The 19146-nt window shown below is 50.4% G+C and overlaps 1 protein-coding gene across 4 annotated transcripts in view; it reads left to right on the plus strand.

Annotated features, from left to right (window-relative positions):
* Positions 1-19146, plus strand: part of ZFHX3 (zinc finger homeobox 3) — a 243494-nt gene that overhangs the window by 11979 nt on the left and 212369 nt on the right. Inside the window, exon 1 of one of the 4 annotated variants that reach the window (XM_081119494.1) lies at positions 1339-1670. The exons of the other annotated variants lie outside the window; for them this stretch is intronic. The gene's annotated coding sequence lies outside the window, so the exon portion shown is untranslated. Of the gene's footprint in view, positions 1-1338; positions 1671-19146 lie in introns of those variants that run through there. 4 annotated transcript variants of the gene reach the window in all.

Genomic DNA, 19146 nt, shown 5'->3' on the forward strand with positions numbered 1-19146 from the left:
ATTTACATTAATTTGAACCCAAATTATATTGTGTAAAATGCCTTCTACATGGTGACATGATAGCTTTCATCAGCCGGGCACCCCTTTTCCTCCTGCATCCACGTGTGCGTAATGCTAATGCGATTCCATACATACAGCTCCTCGCCTCATGAGCTTATTATATTTCTAACACTTGCATGGTTCATTATTGTGCAGTCGGAAAGGACTCTCCGGGCTGTGGGGCCAGCCTGGGTGGGTGGCTGTCGGAAAGGGTAAAAGCAGGTGCCTTTCTGTGCCCAGAGAATCCGGACTCAATTCAGGCTGAGCTTGGGATTCTGGCAGGGAGGACAGGGGACTTCCGGTGGGATTTCTGTGGTGCCCCCTTGGCCCAGCAGAATGGAAAAGGCGAACCTGGGGAGATATAAACGTGTCCAGCAATTGCTTTGACCAACCGGGGTGGCCGCCTGGAAACTTGACCCCCTCCCGTAGAGTCTCCCTATGAAGGACATCATCTGTGCCCGGCCCGAACCTCTGTGGCTTTGTAAGGCGAGTCTTGTGCAAGAGACATAATTGCAAACTGAGACCCCTCTTCACGTCTTCCCCTCTTTTTCTTTTCTCTCTCATTAAAAACTCTTGTCCTTAAACTCTGGAAGGGGGGAGCGGGGGATGTTTTTGTAAGTTTTCTGCAGCTGAGAAACAGAAGTGCTCTGTAAAGCAGTTAATAGGATGGGTGTGTGTTTCAAATAAATTCCTGTCCACATTGGCTAGTGTCCCCATGCTGGAGTGGCCTGGCCGTGACGTGGATGGGGCCCAGAGACCGATGGCTCCGGGTCCAAGACCCCAGGCTCCTTTCTTTGGCCAAGGGCGCGTCCCTTTCTTCTCGCCGGCTTCTAGGCCGGCTCCTGACTTTTGAGGAGCGAGGGGTCAGCGCCTGGGGAGCCCCGGGCTTTGTTCCCACCGGGCGGGTTGGGGGGAGGCTCAGGCCGAGCGGCTCCGGGGCTCGCGTCCCCAGGCGCGCAGCGCGGCCAGCCCGGAGGCCCGTGCCCGGAGCGCGGCCCAGTGCTCGGCCTCGCGCGCGCCGGCGTGTGTCCCCCGTGTCCCCGCGGGCGCGGCCGCCGCCACCGCTGAGCACCCGGCCTGCGCCCGGCACGACTGTAGATGTCAGGCTTTGCCCGGGGAGCAGAGCGGCGGCGGGCGGCGGGGCTGTGAGTTTCAAATTAACCTTCCGCTTTGTTGCTGTGTAATGTGGATCCCCGAAGGCCCCCCGCCCCGCCCGCCCCCCTTCCCGGGGCGGTGAGCGCCGCAAACTGCGAGCGGAGCTTCATTTACATAAAGCGATTCCAGGAGGGCGGCCGAGCCGGCGGTGGGCAGGCCGGGGACGGGGACGCGAGCCGCGCGCCCCTTGGGTGAATCCCGGCCGAGCGCCCGGGGATCCTCCCTCCTGGGGAGGGGCGACCGCCAGTCCCGGCCGCCACCATGAGCCCCCCTCCCCTGCCTGCGGCCCCCCTGCACCTAGGCAGAGCCACCTCGGAGCCCCGGGGGCAGCGGGAGGTGGGGAGAATGCCGCCTGGGGTGGGTAAGTTTGGGGCTCTGGTGCCGCTGGAATTCCCCGTTGTCGCGCACGCCCCGGCCCTCGGACCTGCAAGTGCCTCCTCCCGCCGGAGGTGCGCGGAGCTCCCTTTGTGTGCCAGGTGAGTGGAGCCGCCTCCCCCGCCGCCGCCCGCCCGGGTCGCGCAGCCGGCCTGGAGCCGCGGGCAGGTGCTGTGAGTCTTGGCTGAACTTCCCATTCTCTTGGGGCGCGTGGGGGAAGGGCCGGCTGGATGCACTTGAACTACTAGGTCCAATTGGAACCTACCTGGGGCGAGAGCCTCGCAATGCTGCTGGGCACCGCCGAGTAAAGCCCTTCCTCCTTCCCTCCCTTCCATCTTTTCTCCCCTCCCTCCTTACTTATTTTGCTTTTGGATTAGTTCCCGCCTTCTGAATACTTGCGGTGCTGGTGTCATTTTGAAGTTTGGGTTCCTCTGCCTAAAAATGCCCCCCTTTTCAGCCCAAGAGAAGTCACTGGTCAGTTCAAAACAATGTGAAAAATGCGCTTGTTGTGGAGCATTAAAGGGAGAATCGGAGTTGGGGCGCTGGAAGGCACGTTTGCAGATCCCCTTGACCACCCTCTAATCTTAGTTTGTTCTCACTCTGGAAAAACCAGAGCAGCTTTCACTTCCGCAGGGATGGGGGTGAGAGAGGGAAAGCTGAGATGTTTGTCCTGTTAAAGGAGCAGGAGGAATGCCCAAGTTAGGTCAGTAGCAAGAAAAAAAAAAAAAAAAGTAATCATTGTACACTTAGAGGGAAAAGAACTTTCTGGAAAATGATTCTGTCTGCTTTAGACATACATGAGCTATAGTGATGGGTAAACGCCTGGAGGACAGAGACCACAGCTCATGCCTGGGGTAGTCTGAGTGCATTGCCTGCCACATGGCACACGGTCTACAAACCGGCTTAAATGAAACCCAAGAGTAGGTGAATCCAGAAGGGTCATCTTTCCCCCATCCTCTATTTGTGTCACTTCACTGGCCTTGAAGAAGACTCTAAAAGCCACTGACAGATAACCTCGGAGAGGGCACACTTGAGCACAGGGAGAAGGCCTCTCCCACACACTGGGCCTGCTGGGTGGAGTATATCAAGGCAAAGCAAGGAAAACTCACTTAAACCTTGTAGGTAGATAGCGAGAAAGTCACACGTCATCTTGTTCCATCCCATGCTTTGAGATCTTTGGAGACAAGTCACTAAATAAATAGAGTATAATTTAAAACTCACTTTAGCCTGGGAACTTCGTTTCTTTGCCATCAAGCAGCAGGTGCGAGTTTGTAGAGTTGGCCCCTGGAGTCCCCCTCATTCCTAAATTCAGGAGGTGTCAAACCTTCATGTTCTTTTAATGGCTGTGGTTTCTGGATAGTTTTCAAGGGGAAACCCTGAAAATCACGAGTTCCAGTAGGCTGGGCTGGAGAGGGAAGCCTGAGTGCTGGGGCCGAGATTGCATTTGAGAGGAAAACATACACCTTCCAAGGTAACCTGATCGTGAGAGGCCGAGGCCAGGAGCGTGGGCCTGTTCCTTGTTATCAGAACTGCCACCAGCGGCCTGAGATTCTGAAATCCTTTTCGTTACCCAACCCAAACACGAAAAGCAATTAGAGAGCAGAGGTGGGGTGTGAGGGAAGTCAGGAGACCGCAATTCTGAATAATTTAAGGGTTTCAAGAATGGGGTCATTGGAGAGAGGTACATACCTGGATGTTTGCACACCTGTATTTGTGTTCAGTGTACTTTGTAGAGACCCCAAAGTGCCCCCCCCCTTTCAGAGGGTGTGTGGCTGTGAAGGCCAAGAGAAACTTTTCCTCCCTTCCTTCCTTAAATTACAGGACTAAGGAGATTGTCTGCATTTCATTTCGTTTCCAGCATGTTTTCAGGGAGCGTGTAAGTGCCTCTCAGAATGGGCTAGGGTCACACTTTGCTCTTTTATTTAATTACACAAGTGTTATTTAACAACATGGGGCAGATGCAGAAGCAAGCACTTTTACACTTTAAAAACAGTCCTTTTGGAATCACAAGGAATTAAGTGGCTTGAAGACCTACTGTCTTTATGACATGGGTCACCTCCCTTTTCCCAGCTCTCTGTTGAAATGGCTGCACTTTCTCTGGGACAGAACTGCTGTTTTCCAGTGCTCCTGAAAACAGTTTTGATTGACGGGCAACTATTGAGAAACCCTTGCCCACTCTTCCAAAATTAAAAAAAAAATCTGAGCTGCTTCCCCAACCACCTGAAACTTTAATTTTGGTTTCTTCCCTTCCGTCTTTTATTTGCACAAATGAATACTCAGGCTGGGTGGAAAGGACCCAACTAAAACAGTGCTCTCAGCGGGCCTCAGTTTGGCTCCTCCCAGCAGGACAGTGAAATGCCTGCCTTCTTGATGCTTTCGGAAAGGATTTGGAATGGATTTAACTGCCCTGTAAACTTGGTGCCAGTTGGACTGCCCAGTGGCAAGGAGCTAAAATAAGCGAGATTTCAGTTTTCATTATTATTAAATGATGATTACTAGACACTTCCAGGACAGGCCTGGCTCACCTTGGGTGACCCAGAGGTTGTTAGTTCATTAGAATAAATACTAGCAAGATATTATCTGGGGCTGGTGATAATTTAGCTCAGTTCCTTCAGTTCTGGTCCTGAGTGGTGTGCAGGGAGCATGTCCTTATTGTCACTGTGTGCTACTGGGGATTTTTATTTTTAATTTCTTCTGAAGTATTAGTGTGAGAAATAAAAGGGCCCAAAACAGACCCTCACCTAAGAAATTATTTTTTTTTTGCAGAATTGCAACAGTTTTATTTTAAAAAGTAAATATTTAAGTGACCAAGTGGCATTTTATAAAAATGTAGGAAATTAGAGGGAATTATTTGAAGGGGAAGAAAGTGAGTTGTCTCTATACCCACTATTGAGAGTAACTAGCTACCTTCTTAACATCAAGGGCTTGGCCTTGTCTTGTAGGGGAGACAACCGAGATTCTGCCTGGAGAAACTTGCAAGCTCCATCTCACACTTGCTAGTATTGCAGGGATAATGCACCTGACGTCCAGCATCAGTAACCTCAAGCAGTGCAGCATGTGCTGTGGTTTATACTTTCACTTGTTATTAAAATGGTTGCTTGCTCTTAGCCCGGCCTATTTCTGTAGTTCTGGGGCCTGTTGGCCTACTCTGGTCCCCAAGGCTGGCGTAATTAACCAGGATGGGGGCGTTACCGTGAAGACACAACAGGAAGGCAGATTCCATTATAGTGAACTTCATAGGGGTCTGCACATGCTCTGGTATGAGAATCTGATTGTAATGGTGATTGTCAGAAATCACAGCTCAGAATCACCCGCCTCTGCCTGGGTTATAAACTATGGTCAAGGAGAAAGGAGGACCCAGGTTTACTAGAATCTAGTCAAGGGATTTCCTTTGCAGGAGCTGATCTCAATCAAATGTTAAAAGGTGCCTGTTCTGTCCAGAGCACAGTGTCTGGAGTCCTTAGGCTGCTCAGATTGAGAAACACACACAGAAGCTAAGATTGGGTCAGACTGACCCGAGGGAGTGACCCGAGCAACAGTCTTGGCTCACTGGCAAGCCACTCTCAAAATCCAGATTGAGGGGGAAAACTACAAAATCAACAACTGTCAGATTTCTTTTCTGTATGATTTAAAGTTGGCTGCCAGACCGTTCTCTTTGAACATGTGTGAAGTGACAGTCAGATGTTAGAGGGCTTTTTTCCTACTAATGTGGTAAATGACTTCTATATGGATGTGGAAACGGGGGAATTGACAACAGTGTTGTGCCAAAGCTTCAGAAGCACAGAGACAACTTGAGTGTTTTCTTCTGCTTTTCATTCTTTGGGGCAGCGGGCAAGATGCTGAGGACAAGGCTTTGAGCGGTCCAAGCCCTGATGGGTGCGTTTCTAAAGAGTTCTTTGCCCAAGGAAGGTGTCTTGGCTTCTCGTTACTTTTAAAGGTGGTTCCCCCACCCCTTAGATGTTTCTCCCCTTCTTTCACCCTTAATTCCCAGAGTTTCTTGCTTTTGCAGGGGTAAGGGTGTGAATAAAAATGAGGTAAGAGACATAGAAAATTTGCTAGGTGGCAAATTTAGCTCCATTTCAGAGCAAAACTTCTATTTTGTTGGTTTTAACCCCAGACAGGCAGGGCCTCTTAGCAAAACGCCTGGGCTTAATCTGCCATTTGGGTGAGCCCTTCTCTCATCCCAAGGGAGGGTCACCATGCAGTCTTGTCAACATGAGGATTAATGCATGGGGGTTTTGATGTGCACCCCTCCAGAGAGGCCTTAGCAGGCCTCCTGTGTCCTGGGGGAGTGGAGTGAGGGGAGGAAGGGTCTAAGGTGGCTCAGCTGCTCTCTCTTTGAATTGTGTGCCACCTCTGAGATTTTTTCCTCCCCTTGCCTCCCTGCAGTTGGTCTAAGGCTTCCATGGAAGGGGTAGGGTGGGCAGAACCTGTGCTCTGCTCCCGTGCTTGTCCCTTCTGGCTGCTGCTGCTGCTGCTGGTTTGGGACTAACCATGGAACCCCCTTGGCAGCCAGCTCCTTGCGAAGATGGGGAAGCACCCGATCCTTCCCCCTTCCATTCTGCTAATCACATAATGGCCTTAAAGGCTTTCTCAAATGATTATCTCGTCTTTAATTTTAAGTGGGTCTCTTGGAGCAACAGTTGGGCGTTTATGGAATATCTTTAGTCGTCTGTAGGAAGACTCTGAACTGGGAAAACTGGCTCCATTGGACTCTGTGAAAAAGACGGTGGAATTTTCATCTGCTGCCGATTTCACGCACTGTCCTGAAAGTGATTTCATCCACAGACCTTTGATCTGGGAGTGAGACTTCCCCCTGCTCCTGTGCTTCTGGAGACGATTGGTGACTGCTTCTCACCCCTCCCTCCCCCCTCCCCCTGTGTGTGTGTGTGTGTGTGTGTGTGTGTGTTGGGGGGGGGTGTTACCTAAAGAGAAGGGCTGAGACTGAGGACTTGGATGGTTCAGCATGAAGGGGTCTTGTAGACTGATCGGGGGCAGTGTGGTAAGAAGGGCTGAATTACTTGGGGGCCCTGGGGGTGAGCTAAAGAGCAGTTTTGTGCACTTCTTGGTTTCTTGGTCTTGGTGGTGCCCACTTTTATCCAGGAACGTGCCTGGAGAAAGATTCTCCCGAGTCTGTGGGCTGAACTAGAATATGAATGAGGACTGTGCCTGTGCACATCTCTGCCGTGGGTTCTGCATTTCAGTATTAAAATCCCAGTTCACAGGCAGCTGTCTGTCTTCTCACTTGAATCTCCTTAGTGGAGAGGCTGGAGTCAGATTAGCTGAGTGAAAAGACGAAGGGGCTTAATTCGATATTTGATTTCAGCCCTGCAGCCCCCTCGCCCCCCCCCCCCGCCCAAAAGTCATATAAGTGCCTGTTCAAATATGGAAGTTTCCCATCTGTGTATAAAAAGCTCTTTTCAAAAGAGTTTAAATTGTAAGTCTATTAAAAAGTACGCATGTGTAGACATGAACTTACTTGCTTCTCTCACTTCTGGTCTCTTAGTGGCCTATTTTGGACAACTTTTTTTTTTTTTTCCTGACATCTTTGCCCAGTGAAAATATGCTAAAGAACACGTGTGGGCCTTTTTTCTCCTCTTCAGCAGCTTTTCCCTCTGTATTTTTGTGACTTTTTAAAAACAATTTTTCTTAACTGCTCAAGAAACAATGCAAGCCTCTTCCACCACTTCAGGCCCTGCTTTTTAAAATGCTCTTTGGCTCAGGGCCTTGGTTCTTAATGTCCATTTGGCTAGTAGGGGGAGTGGCTTTCGCTTTTCTTGTAACAGCTCCCTCCATATTTCTCCCTGGATCATCTGCATTGTTGCTGAAGCGTCAAGTCAACTTTCGGACACTTAAGGAAGACTCCCCGGATTCAGTGTGTGTTAGGAGGTTGATGTCACTGTGAAAGCAACTCGAATGGTATCGCTTTTTCACCCGGCCATTGAAGACTGTCAGTGTGTGCACCTGACAATTTGAACATGTGCTACCTGGCTGGCTTCTAAAATGTAGTTCCAGGGAGAGCATGGCAGACGCGAAATAATAGGCCCCCCCCCCCCCCGCTTTTTCCAAGTGGAGGAGTGAAGCAGGCTTTTCCCTCAGTAGGTGTGATACCCAGACAGAGGTATCTTTGGGGAAAACAGAACTTTTACACCTCTTGGGAAAGGACTGTTAATTTATTCTGCCCTTGCTGGGGAATCTGTAACAGTTGTCCAGACAGTGGAGCAACTGGCTGGAAGAGGAAACCCTGGTGCAGATTCCCAAGTGTCTAACTGGAGGGAGGTACAGCCCTCCTCATTGGTTGAAAGAGTGAGATAATTACAAAATGAAACAGGGTAGGGTCCTGTTCAGGATCACAGTGCCGCTTATGAATCAGCCCTTGAAACGGGGGCCCTGTGGTTCGCACTCAGTTTCCTGCCAGAAGCAGAGCTGAATGAAATGAGCCTGCTCTTTGGGAAACCGGCTTCTGCCCTTCACTCTGCTTGAGCCTGAAGCCGTCTGCTGGGGTCCTAGGCTTGAGGCCCAGCTCTACTCCCGCCTAGCTGTGTGACTGTGGACCATTCATTGGACCTCTGAGCCTTAACTTCCTTCATCTGTAAAATGGGCGTAATAGACACCTCACATTTATAGTGGGAATTAAATGGAAAAGTAGGCTTTGCCTGCTTATAGCTAGCATATTGAGTAGCGTCTTAACAAAGGCTGCTTCCATCCCCATTTCCTTTCCTTCTGTATTTCTTTTGTGGCTGCCGATGGCCTCAGCTACCTTTTGTTTTCCAACACCCTGGGAGAAAGAAACCAAAAGGTCCAGCGTTCCTTCGGCTCTTCCCTTACAGGCTGGGAAGAAAGCCAGTTCCTTTTGACATCCTGCAACTGAGTTCAGAAGTGAGAGAGTCTGAAATTAGACAGTGTCACCGTCCTCCCCAGCCCTCCCCTCATGTGTCCCCCTCCCACCCCCACCCCCTTCAGCTGGCAGGCGGCCTTCTAAGTGAGCAGCCCCCTCGATGACCCACCTAGAGAGGCCTTCCCAGGCTGGCTTGTATATGCTAATAGGCCTGACTTGTCCTGGCTTGTTTGTAGTGATTTGTGGAGGCATTTATATGCAAATACTATCAACTTGCTGAGTTAATTATCATGGGCCCTCCCCGCCCCCCCTTCCTGCAGTGCTTCCCAGCCAGGCCCCGAGAAAGGGGCTGTAACCATTCATCTCCGTGCTCTTCCTGTCTTTGCCTCCTCCGGCCGTCGCCCTGTTCCCTTCCTGCCCCTGCAGGCCCAATCACAGTTCCCCCGCTGCTGCGCTGTCACCCGTCACAGGAACCTGTGTGGTCAGGGGTGGGGCACTGGGCCGGCCGGTGGCTGCCCAGTTGGAGTCCTCCCTGAGAAGCGTCACTTTGTGTACAGGGGTTTCTGGCTCACTTGCTTCAAGCTTTAAACCCTGTCCCTCCCCCCCCCCCCCCCAAATAGCTTGAAAAACAGACCTGTCCAGACCTATCAACCATGGACACTCAGTCCTCAGTCTGGTGAGAAACTGAATATAGTTTTAACATTTTTTGTTATTTTTATTGACCCACATTGTTTCTCCCACTAAAACTTGTTACCAGCGCTGAGACCTGCAGAGAAGCCATTTTGCAAAGCGATGCCCCTTCTAGCCAGCCGCCCCCTGGAAATCCAAGTGTTAAAAGTATGCTTTCTTGGGCCTCACATCTAGTCCCTTCCTGGTTTTTCTGGGCGCTGTTGACACGTGGGCCTGATAATTCTGTTAGAGGAGATGGTTGTCTTGTGCACCGTGGGACATTTAGCAGCATCGTGTGCACTAGATCGTCTCCGCTGGAGGCTAGTAGCACCCCCCCCCCCCATGTGACAATAAAAAAAAGTCTCCAGGAATTGCCCGCACTCTGCTGGGGAGGCAGAGTGGCCCTCCAGTTAAGAATCACTGGGATAGAGATTGCATTTGTTCCTCTTGGCTAAAAAGACATGAGATTCCTGCCTTCTCTTTCAAGTTGGACATACTTGGTGAGCATCCTCTGAGTCTGTGATTGGACCTAGCTGATATCAGATATTGCCATTTGCTTCCTTTTAGCTAGCACTTAAAAATTAAGCATTTCCTTTTAGGACATGGGCATGGGCATGGGCATGGGCTTGTGTTCAAGGCTATAATGTTTCCATTCTCCAGAGCACCAACCCATAGAAATAGAACTTGAGCCCCATATGTAATTGTATTTTTTCTAGTAGTCCCTTTAATAAGATACAAAAAAGGAACAGGTGGAATTAACTTTAAAATGTATGCAACCCACAGTATTGCTATGACATTCTTGTTTCAACAGTTGGGACCAGTCACCTTTCCAGAGCTTGGAAACCGCATGTGGCTGGTGGCTCCGGTATTGGACAGCTCAGCAGTACCTGGGATGATTCTGGCCCTTTCAAACTATTTTCTATAGTTACTGAGTCTGGGAGAAAGTTTTTTCATTCTCTCTTAAAAAAAAAAAAAAAAAGCTTTGTGTTTATTTTCTGAAAAGTAGGGCCTTGGCTGCACAGCTGCAGTGTGGAGCAGAGGCTAAGGGAGCTGGGCCTCTAATCTCTGGGGAAGCTCCCCCAGCCATTGAGGGGGAGGCTCCCTCTGGGCAGCACCCTGGGCCTAGCCTGGCAGGAGGGTAAATACTGTGAGGGCTCAGTGTACTCTCTCACACCGCAAAGACTAATGGTTCGGCTTAATTTTGTGTACAAGGTCCCTTTTGTTGGGGAAGGGGGTGAAAGTCTGCAGCTGTGACCGGAAGCAGGGGAAGGGCCTAGTGGGATGACCTTGTTTTGGAAAATCTAAATGGACCACACTAATGGCAGAGATCTGAGACGGGTGGTGTATGTGTGTGCTTGGGCCTAAAGATAAGGTGAAGAGTATTTTAAAAGTTACTTTAGTGCCACCTCCCAGATAATCATAGGCCCTGGGCCATTTACAGTGTATGACAAGCTGGTTCTCAGGCCTGTGTGTTGGCCTCACTTTATCTTTTGAATCCAGGCTCTGTAGCGTAACTGGTGGTGTGCTTTGTTTGTTTATTTTATCATTTTTTTTGGTGGGGGGGGCAGTGAGGGCTGATCGGGTCTTGCAGTGGAGCATGGTGGCATTTTATAATGCACAAAGGGCTGTTCACATTACTGCTGCTGGGTGCCCCGGGACGTGTCACTCCTTGCTGTCCCTACTAACAATGTGCAGTGGGGTGTTTCGCTGTAGTTTCCAGTAGCCTGGAGTGCAGGCCAGGCCCGCCAAGAGATGTGAGCCGGGGAGGAGGTGTGGAGGCCTTAATATAGCCCTGAGCCCCGGGTTTCTTTCATCTATGAGGTCAGCCTTTTCCTGTTGCCTCTTGTTATTGAAACTGCATTCAACACACCCAGCACACTTTCCTAGCAAACAGGGCAGTTTTGGGTGGTGAGGTCCTAGCTTTCTCTGGACAGCAGATGAGCAGTGGTGTCTTCTGGCACTCGGTGGGACCCTTTCATCCCTACCGTGAGTCATTCCCTGAATGCTGCTCATCTTATAGCTTAAAGACACCCCAAAGTTTACAAAGTCCCCATGGGTTTGTTTGATCGATGCATTTGAATAGTGACTGGTTGCTCCCCTTCCTACTCTAGGATTCCCAAGGGAGAACCTTGCACCAAAAAATACTTCCAAGCTTTGTGCTTGGAAGAAGTGTGTTCTTGGGCTGGGGGGGGGGGGGATTGGGGGGAGGCTTCGCTTTAAATGGTATATTCTATAATTTGGATGTTGCTCACATCTTACACTGTTTCTTATTTTCACTTTGACAGTCACATCTTACACTGTTTCTTATTTGCACTTAGTTTTGGGGACTCTTTTCTGAGGGGGGCAATAAGATAAAATAGAAGGTTCTTTTGACTTGGGGCCTTAATCTACAAAATAGCTTCTTTATTGGTAGATTATGGCAGATTTATGGAGATATAGATATATATATTTAAATTTTTTTGAGGGTTGAGGATGTGGTCTGAGGTTCCTTCAGACTTTTCACTTTACCTATCCCGTAAGCCACTGCCATCTGCTTTAAAAAAATTATTTCATTTTAAATCCTCAAAGACAAAGGGACCTGGAAGCTCAGACCTGTCCTGCCACATTCCTGAGTAATTTGGTTTTGATTAACCCAAGGAGAAAAGTTGGTTTCTCCTAGTAACCGAGGGGATCAAAGCACCAGGAGGGGCAGTTCCCCTAATTCACGCAGCTCCCCTCCCCCGAAGGCCTTCCTCGCCCCACTCCCCCTCCCTGGCCTTTTCAACCTCCCCCTCTTTAGAAAGCCCGGGCAGGAGTTATTTCCACTTTCTGACTCTCAGAGAAGTGGAAGTGTATCATAGAGCATTGGATGGACAGACCAGGGAGAAATCCCCCCCCCATTCCTTTCTTCCTAAACTCCCTTTCCCCCCACAAAGCTGCAAAGCACATTCCTGTGCTAATCCTGCCGCGGGAGGAATGCAAATGGCTGTCATTGTGTGCCCCAGGATGGGCCTTCGCATCTGTGCAGCTTTTCTTCCAGGAGGTAGCTAAAAAGTTCATTTGCATGGAGAAATGAGACTGGCCTGTGATCCCTAGGGTAGGATAGGCTACTTTCTAATAGGAAAGGGCCCATTCCTGTGTTCTCTAACCCTTTCTCTCCCTTCCCTCCCCACCCACTCTACAGTGTGTATATGTGGGGGTCGGGTACCAGGCTCCTGCTGGGTACATTTTATGGAAAGGGCAGTTCAGAGAGAGAACTCTGCTCTCGATAGTAAGAAATCAAGCTGGACTATTTGACAAGTGTCGTAATAGGTAATCCTTGTATTAAACTACAATAAACAACTTGTTACGGCTATTATTATTTAAAGTAGACTGTTGGTCTCAGAAGTAATTGATAACATTTTGGAAGAGGTGCACCACTCCACTGACCTTGTCTAACTTCTGACACTCCTCTGACCTTCCACCGTGTTTTTCCCGCTTGACTTATACTTGCAACTGGGCAATAGGGTGGTAGGATACCAACATTTCCCAGCATAATTAAAAGAATCCCTTGGGAGTCCGTACATTGTAGCCTTAAGGGGATATTCAAAATAGACAAGAAAATTCTGTGTCAGTCGTACTCAAGAACACTTAACTCCTGGCTGAATCTGAAGTTGAAAGACAGGCCATGGTTCTAGAACAGCACCGCCCAATAGAAATGCCGTGTGAGCCTCATATGCCATTCACAATGCTCCAGTAGCCACACTGAAAAGTTAACAAGAAGCTGGTGAAATTAACTTTAAGAAGATATATTTATTAGCTCAGTATACCCAAAATGTTATTTTTAACATGTAGTCCATATAAAGAAAACTATTAATGAGACATTGTACATTCTTTAAAAGTACGTGCTGTGTGTATTTTACGCTTACATCCCCTCTCCACTTGGACTAGCCACGTTTCATCCGCTCAGTAGCCAGAAGGGGCTGGTGGCTACCTACTGGACAGGGCAGGGCTGCCCTGGGCCCATCCGAGACATTCCGTAGATGGAGCTGAGTCACCCTGGCCCCTTGAGACCAGTTGCTTCCATTTATTGGGGTTCAGGGGGGTGCGGGCTGCATCTGCACAGCTTCTTCTGTAAAAACTGCACGACTCCTCTGACATCCCTCATGGGATCGTTAGGGTCAAAAATACGGTGCTGCTGTGCAGAGACGTTTTGTAAACTGAGTTGTGGCCCGCAGGTGGGAGGTGGGGTATCCACTTGGCTTTGGAGACCTCCCCCAGTGAGGGACACCAGCAGTGGCAGCCAGGTGGGCCAACCCCGGCGGAGAGGGGATAACACGGAAGGTCAGCTCCCATTTGTGTGAGTCTGGTGTGTTTATTACAACAGTTTTATGGCTTCTACGTCACCCCCTCTTTACTCATGAAGTCACAGACTGGCAGGGCTGCGGGAGCGTCTAGAAACACTTCCTTCACCCCGTGCATGGTGGTGGTCTGCTCGTTGGTGGCGGGGATGGGGCTCGCGTGCATGTAGGACCTTGGACACAGGATGACCCGCGCTGTCCTCTCTGGCCTCACGCAGGCTTCCTGGTGGTTGGCCTGGCCCATGCGGTGTGTTGCTGGGAGGGGCCTTTCTTGGGAGGCTCCCGCCCCACCCAGATGTGAAGCTCAGGACCTGTTGACCAGATCGCCATCCCCAACAAGAAACCAAGCCTCCCCTTCCCTTGGTGTTTTTCAGGCCTTCTGATTCCCCACATTGTCTTGATGGCACACAGTGGAATCCTCTTTCCCTAGTCTAGGGCCTTGCGGCACCTTTGGTTGGAGGAGAAAAGGGGAGGGACAGAGAGCGGTGACAAGGCCAAATCGGAAACCGCCTTGCATGTGAGGATAGGGGATATGATAGAGGCAAGAAGTTCCAGCCTAGACTTTTTTTTTTTTTTTTTTAAGGCTATTCATATTTTTCTGTTGTTCACTCCTGAAGTGACTTCTCAAAGCTGGGTGATGACAAGTCCCGCTAACATGACACCTTTTGTGAGTCCACAGCAAGGAAGGCTGGCCACTGGCTTCTGCTCCAGAAGGAGCAGCTGTGCACCGCGTCCCACAGAAGATGCGCCTCCTTTCAGAGCCGTGGATCAGCACCTGGCTTTTCTCACTATTGATCTTAACGTTCCTTAGTCGGTGCGTGTGATGAGAACAGTTTCTTCGCCGTTGCTGGGCCCAGAGCGCCCGGCCAGCCTCTGCTCATTCGAGGGCCTTCTCGGGGAGTACAGTGGGATTTGTGCCCCTGGTAAGCTGAGAGGCTGGTGTGGGTTTGGGGGTTTAGAGAGGGAGGTGTCTGATTCCTTCAGCAGGCGGCCTCCTGTGCAGGCAGGAAAAAAACTGTGAAAGTGTGAGCTTGAGTGGCCCCGGCGCCGCCAGCCTCTGCTGGGGACGGAGTAGCTCAGCTGTCTGACCCCGGGTGAAAAGTTCCAATCTGCATTTGAAAGGAGTGCAGGACCCCCCCCCCCCCGCCCCCTTCCCAGTCAAGTTGAAATAGTTCACGTTTTAGAGGATGTGATCCGGCCTTATGCTGGGACACCAGGCAGCCCCTGGCTCACTTCTGCCCTGACCTGATGATGCCGGGGACTTCCTGGAAGCCAGGAGGGAGGCGGGGGGTGCTCTTGTAATGCTCAGTTCTTCAGCGACAAACTCCCCCTGCCACTCGCCTGGAGGGAGACAGAAGTTTCTTCCTCCCTCAGTTCCTCCGTCGTCCTCTGGAAGCTTCGATGGCCTCCCAGGGCCCAATCAAGATGGGCCGTGTGGGGTCCTGAAGGTCCCAGGCTTGGAGAGAGAAGCAGGGGTGATGGTGGGAGGACAGGGAGCCTGGCCTCTGTCTGTCTGCAGCGCTGAGAAGCTCCAGGCTCAGCCTTCTGCTCCCTCACCCCCCATCCTGCTCCCCTGCACCAAGGGGGGTCTGGCCGCCGCCTGCCAGGAACCCCTCCACTCCGCCTCTGATTTGTTTACTTGAGCATTAGGTGAATGTAAACAGTTCAACCTCTCCGTTTTTATATCCCTAAAGGGTCTGAGTGTGAATACAAATGGGTATTAGGCCCCTGCGGTTTCAATGGCTCTCTCCACCCCCTCCGGTTGCTAACTAGCAGGTCTCTAACCTGCCCCGAGGAAGATACCACCCTCTGCAAGCTCCGGGACCTGGCCGCCTCCCTTCCTCTTCTCTCTGGTTCTGAAAGCTGAGATTTAAAAAGTGATGCTGGTAGTCCTCCATTTGTAGGACAGAAAGTTTAATAGAGCAAAGCGTCTATTAATGAGTAGTCAAGTTATTTTGATCTCGTTTGAGGAGGAAGAGCAGTTTCCTGTGTTCCTGTTACTTTGTCAGATGCACTTGTGAATCTCGACTGTTCGGCTCGACTAACACTTGAACACTGACCAGGTGGCATCGTGTGCCTTCGATGCATCTTTCTGAGTCTTGTTTCATGTGTAAAGTGTGATTGGGAACATTCCTGTAAGAAGTGTGGTCTTTAGGGAAGGATCCGCTTGGTCAGTTTAATACACATACATTTAAAAAAATACATATCTTTATTGATTTCAGAGAGGGGGCGAGAGAAACATCAATGATGAGAGAGAGTCATTGATCGGCTGCCTCCTTCACGCCCCCCACTGGGGACTGAGCCTGCAAACCCGGGCATGTGCCCTGACTGGGAATCGAACCATGATCTCCTGGATCATAGGTCAATGCTCAACCGCTGAGCCACGCCAGCTGGGCAATACACATACTTTTTTTTTTCTTCAGGGAAATGTGGGAACTAAAAGTGGAGGAGGGTCATGCCAGGTCACTGTACCCACAAGGTTCTAGAATGTACATTCTGTTCAGGGATCTGGCATTGCCTCTGAAACCCCAGTGCCCTCACTCTCCCATCCCCAACTCCTCCTGCTCTCCCCCCTCCCGGAATTCCCAGTGAGGGGATCCCTTCTTTGCAGCCAGAGGGCCGCTGTGACCTGCTCTTCGGAACATCACCCCCCCCCCCCCCCGCTCCCCCCTCCCTCCATTTGTGTTCTGGTTCATGCCTTCGAGGCCCAGGCAGTTCTGTTCCCTGTGGTGGCTCCCAGTCCAGTCACGCCATCACAGGGACATTTTAATTAGCAGGGCCTTAGTCATTAGTGAGTTATTGTTTTTGTCTGGAAACACTTAAGTACTGTTTACTTGATGTCTCAACGAAATACAAAACAGCAATTAAGCAGAAATTTGTTGTATGAGGCAGGAACCGAAATGGATTGTCAAAACAGGTCGCAGTTCCTCCAAACCACATAAAACTGCTCTTGCCTTCAGCCTTCCAATAACTGGAGTGTTCCAAGCCCTGTATTTCTTGGTGACCTGCCCCCTAGAGTTATCTAATAGAAATAAATACCTGGGAACCTGTGTCTTCCTGTGTCCTTCCTTCACTGTTAGGTTTGATGAAGTGTTAATGTTTATTGGTCCCCCCACCCCCACCCCACCCCCACCCCCTTAGCTATTTTATTTCCTTAACTGGGACATTTCAAACACTTTTCCAAATGAAGATTAATTATTTGTGAAGACTCTTAACATGTCCCTGTGTGACAGTTTAGAGAACTTGACTATATTTTCTTCTTACTTCTTGAGGCCAGGTAGCATTGGACCCCTTGAGAGTGTCGGGATGCTGGGACAGATACCCCCTTTTACTTACGAAGTCGTCTTATGGGTTGGTGGGAAAGAAGCTTTGATGAAGAATTCTGGCAGCGGTGGAGCTGGAGAGGCACTAGAATGCAAAACGGAAAGAGGGCTGGGGGGGGGGGTGCCTGTGAACTTCTGCAACTTCGACAAGAACCCCTGAATCCACAGGAAGGAGTTGCTCCTTGTGAAACAAAAACAAACAAACAGCTTCTGCTTTGGTGGGATCCCCCTCCCTGAATCCAAGGCTTATGGAAAGTGGAATCACTTGAGACGGCCGAGGGGGCCTTGTAAGCAAGCAGGTTAACTCTGAATTACATCCTATTGGCCGCCTCTCCAGGAGACACGTTAGCATAAAACTCCACACCCAGTTCGTCTTGGGGGGCCCCCATTTCTCACTGCTCAGGCTCTTGTCTCACGCTCCCAGTCTCTTCATTCCCCCCTCCCCCGTTTTCCCTTCAAACAATATCTTCTGACTTCCAGATTTCTGATAAATTGATAAGAGGCATTGCGTGAGTCAATAGAGCTGTAGACACTTTGCCAATATAACCCCGGCTCTATTGATCCGCCAGTAAATTAAAGTCTTACTTAGAGCCTGCTGATATTTCTAATCTCCTGCCTCACCAATTACATCTTCCCAGCTACCTGGAAAGGGGACTGGAGCCTTCAGACCTTTTCTGTCGTGGTGGTGAGTGGGCTGCTGTCCTTCCACGGGGTTGGGGGCAGCTGCTTTGCCTTCTCTGTTAGGAAACGGAGGCGCGTGGAGGAAAACGAACCGGCTTCACAACCCTTGTGTAGGAGCCGTTTTCATGCCACAAGGTCCATTAGTAAAAACTTCTGGGAAACAGATTCCATCACGGTGGTCACGTACATTTTACAGCAAAGTCCCCAGGCCACTCTTTCTGACTCTTGGACTCACTGCAGCTGTGGAGATAGAGAAATTTGAGAGTAGCTGCTGTTGGAGGTAGTTACCTGGCAATCATGTCTGTGTCTTGCTTTAAAAAAGAAAAAAAAAATGTTGCCAGCCTTTCTCTTGCACTGGGCAAGAGATTAAAAGCCGGGGTATTTGTGCTTATCACTTTTTAAAAAATGCCCGAGAATTTGTAGAAAAGAAAACAGAGGAGGGGTGCCCCAAGTAGGAGTGCAGCTGTGCTAGCTGGGTTTTTTATTTTTATTTTGTTTAGTTGTTGTTTTGAGGGAGAGAGAATTTGTTCCTTTGTCCATGGTGACTTTTGCCCAGGGTATCCTCTCAGTCATTCCCCTCTCTGCCCCCTCGATCACTTGTTTGAAGTCGAGGAACAGTAACAACTGCTCGCAGACGTCCACGCGGGAACGTGGGGCTCGCCGAGTCCCCGCTGGGATGCCCGCTGTCCACGGTGGCCGCGGGAGGAGATCGTTCGTCCGATAAGCTCCTTTCAAGGCCCGTTGATGTGGTTGGCTTTGGGGAGAAATCTCCAGATAAATGCCGTGTTCTCTCTAATACTCCAGAGCGGAAAATCAATGGCAGGGATAATGCCTTCCTTGTCCAACACACACTTCTCATGTGTTTCTACCTTGAGCGGCACTCAACAGCAAAAACATTTTTTTAAATGAAAAATCCAGTCCTGGAGTCTCACCCCTTCTCCAGCATTCTGAGGAAGGGACTGTTAGGAGGTGCCTGTGTCCCCTTAGGACAGCTCGGACCCTGTGGCCTGGGAGTATTTCTCGGCTCCCTCTAGGTCCTCCTGCCTCTCCTTACCTTTCAAGTTGGAGAGGTGGTTGGTGAGCTGGGGTGGTCCCGTCATGTGGGAAGCTTGCCAGTGAGGTCCATTGGCTGGTACATCGGGAGGGCATGGGAGGCGCCTGGGGCCCAGGACCAGGTGCGAGGTGTTGAACAGTGTCCCCTTCTTGGCCAAGGCTTTGCAGAAAGGACTCCCCCCGGGGGTGGGGAGGGGAGCCCGCTTCAGGCTTGGCTAGGTCTTCTCGAGGCCCAGCTGGGAGACAACTCCTTCCACGTTCACTTGGCTGCCTTGGGCTGAGTGAGTGAAGATGTTAGACACGGAGAAACCCCAGGAGGTTGGGATTGACTTTCCCTTTGTTTGGATGGCATTGTATTGTAGGAGGTGTTTAAATCTTGTTCACACCTGTCGAGGCTGAGGCCTGGCTTTGAGAGCAGTTTGTAACAAGACTTCTGTTGTTGTTGCCCAAAAGGTTTCTAGCTTACAACAGAGGAACTTTATTGTAGCAACTTGTTAATGTTCAATTAGGCAAATTCTGGGCGCCCCAGGCAGTGGAAGGGCATGCTGCTTTCCCTGGCTGCCGGGGGCCCCTTGTAGGTAGGGATGGGGCGGGAGAGGCAGAGCCGTGCCCACCAGCTCCTCCAGGGGGCAAAAGGTGGGGTCTTGGCTGAGCCCGAGAGTCCCTCCTAAGTGGTCGAGGTTGGTGGGGCTGA

The sequence above is a fragment of the Miniopterus schreibersii genome (assembly GCF_964146895.1).
Source record: "Miniopterus schreibersii genome assembly, chromosome: 18".
NCBI lineage: Eukaryota > Metazoa > Chordata > Mammalia > Chiroptera > Miniopteridae > Miniopterus > Miniopterus schreibersii.